Source organism: Pinus tabuliformis, chromosome 4_1, assembly GCF_031772625.1.
Source record: "Pinus tabuliformis cultivar Carrire ecotype Pingquan chromosome 4_1, CPIR1, whole genome shotgun sequence".
NCBI lineage: Eukaryota > Viridiplantae > Streptophyta > Pinopsida > Pinales > Pinaceae > Pinus > Pinus tabuliformis.
In genome coordinates this window covers 812941043-812946749 of record NC_142303.1, presented here as the reverse complement: position 1 = coordinate 812946749, position 5707 = coordinate 812941043, and positions in this window count along the sequence as shown.

The following is a 5707-nucleotide window of genomic DNA, read 5'->3' as shown; positions in this document are numbered from 1 at the left end:
CCGGAACGTATAAAGTTAGAAGGATTGATATGGATGGATGCCAAGTTCGCTAAAAGCTTGGCTATTCAATCGGGATTATACCTTCAAGGGCTCCGTGGCTTTCCTGGCTAGCCATGGCTCTCCTGGATCTATTTTTAGGCGTTTGATTCTTACCAAGGCCCAGCCAAGACAAGCAAATATCTAAGTTAAGGCATAACTTATTGCGAACTATGGGAACCTATTATCAAAATGTTCGGACGAAATTATTAGAGAGAAACTGGTGGCGGTTGGGGCTATGCTTTTTTGTTGGAAATAATTCCTCAAGCAGACACAAACATTTGCGCAACAAGTTTGGGTGCGTTGATGTTGGAAATTTCAGGTGATTTCAAACTTAAAAGACGAGGGAACACTGCTCTGTTTTTCACACACAGGATCTTAACACAGCGGAAACTTAAAAAAAAATTATTTGCAACTGACAGAGTTCTCACACACCAACAAATTTCTATTCATTAATAAAGGAAAGAAACTGCTGTTACAAAAATATGATCTTCCTCTCTCACAGAGGGATTTACAAAAACAAAAGACTCAGACTGTTGTGTCTGTTGTATATTCTATTTTGCTGTTGCTGCCTTTCTTTTTCATTCATGCGCTGCTGCGTTTTATATTTTTACTTCTTCGCACTGCTATGCATTACAATACAATTTACACTGCTGTGTATATATACGCACTGCTGCGTTCTTCCCTCTTCACTCTTCTTACTTCGCACTACTGTGCATTACAATTCCTTCTTCACTCTCATCAACACAACAAAAAGAACATTACATATATATATCAACAATAAGAACTTACTTTACGTTTTCACTTCCCATGCTTCCGTAAAAGAAATAATAAAAATTAAATGCTTTTACGAACTATTACTTGAGCCCATACTCCCGCTGAAATAAAATTAAAATTTCACCAAAACTTACCAACCCACAGTAAATTGCATTTACTGTTTTACTGACATTTACTGGCTGTAAAGAAACTTTTACATCACGTCAAATTTATTTTGCTGCTGTCCTGTACTTCAACCATTGACTTCATTTAGATCGCATCGCAGAAGGCTATCGGGAGGAAAAAAAAATGGAACATTATGTTGGTGCGATTTGCGATCGAATCGTATCGCGAAATCGCATTTGGCTGAACACAACAAATTGAAGCACAAACATATGGAGCGAACTGCGATATGCGATCGGATCGCATCGCATCATCATCGTCATCGCAGCGCATGGGACAAGAAGTGGAGGGGGCAGCGATCTGCGATCTGCGATGGATCGCATCGCAAATAAACCTGCAGTTGAAATTATTATTTTAACACTCCCCTTTAATTTCAACTGCTGGGTTATCAATCATACCCAGACATTTCCTCCAAAATTCAAAGCTTTTCTGGTCCAATGGCTTGGTCAGAATATCTGCAACCTGTTCCTGAGTGCTGCAATGTTGTAAAACAATTTCTCCATTGTTCACCAATTCTCTGATGTAGTGAAATCTTGTATCAATGTGTTTCGTTCGCTTGTGAAACACAGAATTCTTGGACAACGCAATAGCTGAGCTATTGTCACAAAAAATAACTGTTGCTTTTGCCTGCTCTTGGCCTAAGCTCCTCAACATTCTTCTCATCCAAACTGCTTGACATGCTGCTGCTGTAGCTGCCACGTACTCTGCTTCTGCTGTAGACAACGCCACAATTGGTTGTTTCTTGGAAGCCCATGAAATTGCTCCTGAACCCATGTGAAAGACATAACCGGAAGTGCTTTTCTGATCATCCACACTTCCAGCCCAATCGCTATCGGTGTAGCCAACTAAGTCTGGGCTTTTTGAAAAGGTATAGAAAATGCCAAATCTTTTTGTACCTTTGACATACCTCAGAATTCTTTTTGCTGCTTTCCAATGTGCCTCTTTTGGCCTCTCCATGAATCTGGAAATCAAACTAATAGCAAACATTATGTCAGGCCTAGTTGCAGTTAAATACATAAGGCTGCCAACTATGCTCTTATACAAGCTAGGATCAAAATCCTTGCTGCTGTCCTCTTTGCTGAGTTTTAATCCCATTACCGTGGGAGTGATTGCTGCCTTGCACTCTTGCATGTGGAATCTTTCCAACACTTCATTTACATATCTTGCTTGAGAGATAAAAATCCCATTTTCATTTTGATCTACTTCTATTCCTAAGAAGTATCTCAGCAAACCCATGTCAGTCATCTCAAATTCCTCTTTCATGACTGATTTGAAGTTTTCAATGAAATAGTCATCATTACCTGTAAAAATAACATCATCAACATACAAGACAATAATTAAAATCTTGCCATCCTTTTCTTTGATGTAGGCTGTGGGTTCTCCCTCACATTTGTCAAATTCATTTTCCAGTAGATAGGAGTATATTCTACTGTACCACACTTTTGGCGCTTGCTTCAGCCCATAAAGAGCTTTCTTCAATCTGCACACTTTGTGCTCTTGGCCTTTCTTCTCATAGCCTAGTGGCTGTTCAATGTAAACCTCCTCCTTTAACACTCCATTTAGGAATGCCGACTTCACATCCATTTGGTAAACTTTCCATTTGTTTTGTGCTGCTATGGACAACACTGCTCTCACGGTTTCCATTCTTGCAACCAGTGCGAAAGTTTCCTCATAATCTCTCCCATATTGCTGCTTGTATCCCTTGACAACCAGCCTTGCCTTGTGTCTTTCAATTTTGCCTTCAGCATTGCACTTGGTCTTATAGACCCATTTGACTCCAATGACTTCTTTACCTTTTGGTAGCTCAACCAAATCCCATGTCTTGTTTCTTTCTATGGCATTCATCTCCTCATCCATAGCTTCTATCCATTTCTTATCTTTAATAGCATCTTCGAAATGAATAGGATCATCAACATGACAATACAAGGCAAATAAGGAATTCATTCCTTCATTATAAATGTCACTTAAGTTTCTGAATTTCTTACCTCTTTCACTTGGTGTGCAAGTGCTTGAAGATGCACTTGAATTTCCTCCTTGTGGTGTGCTTGGAGAAGCACTCTCATTTCTCCTCAAGGGTGTTCCTTGCTGTCCTTGTGTTGGCGCTGCTGTTTGGGGATGTATTTCTACCATTTCCTCATCATCTTCATCATGAGACAAACAGTTTTTAACATTAACTGTTTTCTCTATGCTTCCATCCCAAGCTTCCTCCTCAATAAACTGAACATCTCTGCTCACAAAGAATTTCTTGGTGGATGGGATATACAACCTGTAAGCCTTGGATTCCTCACTGTATCCGATGAAGATACATTTCTCCCCTTTGCTGTCCAACTTCCTCCTTAGCTGATCAGGAATGTGTGCATAGGCCACACATCCAAAAATTTTCATGTGGGTGACTCCTTGCTTTCTCCCACTCCATGCTTCTTCCGGCACTTTGTTCATTACAGCTTTTGTAGGACACCTATTCAAGATATATACAACACAGTTTACGGCTTCAACCCAATAATCATTTGGCAAATGCTTTGCCTTCAACATGCTCCTTGCCATATCCATAATGGTCCTGTTCTTCCTTTCAGCAACTCCATTTTGCTGTGGGGTGTACCTAGCTGTAAACTGTTTATGAATTCCATTTTCTCTACAAAACCGTAGGAATTCCTTGGAGATATACTCACCTCCTCTGTCTGTTCTCAAGACTTTAATACGCAGCCCACTTTGATTTTCCACAAGTGCTTTGAAATTTCAGAATTTTTCAAACACTTCCGATTTGTTCTTCAAGAAATAAACCCATGTCTTTCTTGTAAAATCATCAATGAATGTTAGAAAATATTGGCTGCCAGCTAAAGATGAATTTTGCATTGGTCCACATAAATCTGAGTGGACAATCTCTAAGGGTGCTTTCGCCCTTATGCTTTTCCCTGATGGAAAACTTTCTCTGTGTTGTTTCCCCAATATGCAACCTTCACAAAGGCTGTCCAATTTCTCTATCAATGGTAATCCTCTTACCATTCATTTTCTGCTCAACAAGTTAAGACCTCCAAATTTGAGATGTCCAAATCTCAAGTGCCACAACCAATTTTCATCCTTTGGCACACTTTGGAGAGCCTCTTGGGAAACTGCTGCAATTACTTCTTTGTTTTTCAATTCTGCTCTTATTCTGAGAGGGAACATCCTGTTCCTTGTCATCTTCACTTTAGCAATGCATCACTTGCTGGGTGCTCTATCCATGATGGTGCATACATCATTCTCAAAGAAGACATTGTAACCCTTTTGAACAAGCTGTCCAATACTCAAGAGGTTACATCTTATTCCAAGAACATAATAGACATCTGTTATGGTTTTCCTTTCTCCTTGCTTTGTAAATATTTTAACTTCTCCTTTACTCATAACAGAAATTTTTCTATCAGTCCCAAGTGTGACTTGTGAATTCACACTTTGATCTAAAGCAGAAAACAAAACTATGTTTCCTGTCATATGGTTGCTGCAACCGGAGTCTAGAAACCATATATCTTCACTATTTGTTTCAGCCATGTTACAAGCTAACAATACATTATCTTGGCTGACATTTTCTCTAGTAATATTTGCATTAGATCTATTATTCACATCATGCTGCTTCTTCCTACATTCACTGGCATAATGCCCATATTTTTTACAATAATAACATTGGACATTGGGTTTTTCATACCTTTGTCCTTGAGCATGATGTTGTCCTCCTTGTTGGCTGCTGCCTTGACCTTGGTTCTGATTTGGATTGCTGCCTCTTCCTTTCTTGTTTCCTCTGCCTTGACCTCTTCCTCTTCCAAAGGACATCTGGGTCTTGAAGGCTTGCTCTAGAGATGAGTTTTCATTTCTACTCAACCTCTGCTCATGTGTGATCAGTGATGCATGAAGCTCATCAACTGAAAAGTTTGAGAGATCCTTTGTCTCTTCTATGGTGGTGACAATCACATGGAACCTTGAGGGTAGGCACCTCAATAGTTTCTCCACAATCCTCCTTTCTTCAAGTATCTCTCCATGAGATCTTATTTGTGTGACCAGGCCAATTACTTGAGTGAAGAATGAGTCAATATTGTCTGACTCCTTCATGCACAAGTTCTCAAAATCTTTCCTCAGCAACTGTAGTTTTGCTGTCTTCACTTTCTCCATGCCTTGATAGGCTGTCTTGAGAGTTTGCCATGCATCTTTGGATGTCTTAGCTGCTGCTAACCTTGGAAACACGCTTCCATGCACTGCTTGATACAAGAAGAAAAGGGCTTTTGAATCCTTCTTCTTGTAGCTCTTCAACAGATCCTTCTCTCCCTGAGTTAATGCATTAAACTCATTTTCATCTGCTGGTTGTTCAAAACCATCCTCAACTATTTCCCATAAGTCTTGGGAAGCAAACAAGGCTTTCATTGTTATTGCCCAATAGTCATAGTTTTTACCATCAAATAATGGGAGCTGCATACCCATGCTATTGCTGGTGCTGGTGCTAGCCATTTTTGCACTCTTAACTATGCTTCAAATACTTCACTGTGTATTTAAAATAATAGACTGTCTTCAACAGCAACACATAAAAAAAAACTTGAGAAATACCTTGGATTCTTTTGCCTGAGTCTTCACACTGCTGGAGAAGTTGCTGCAATAAGAATCCTTCCTTCAGCTTCTTTGAACCCTTCAAAGAGCCTGGATTAGCTCTGATACCACTGTTGGAAATTTCAGGTGATTTCAAACTCAAAAGACCAGGGAACAATGCTCT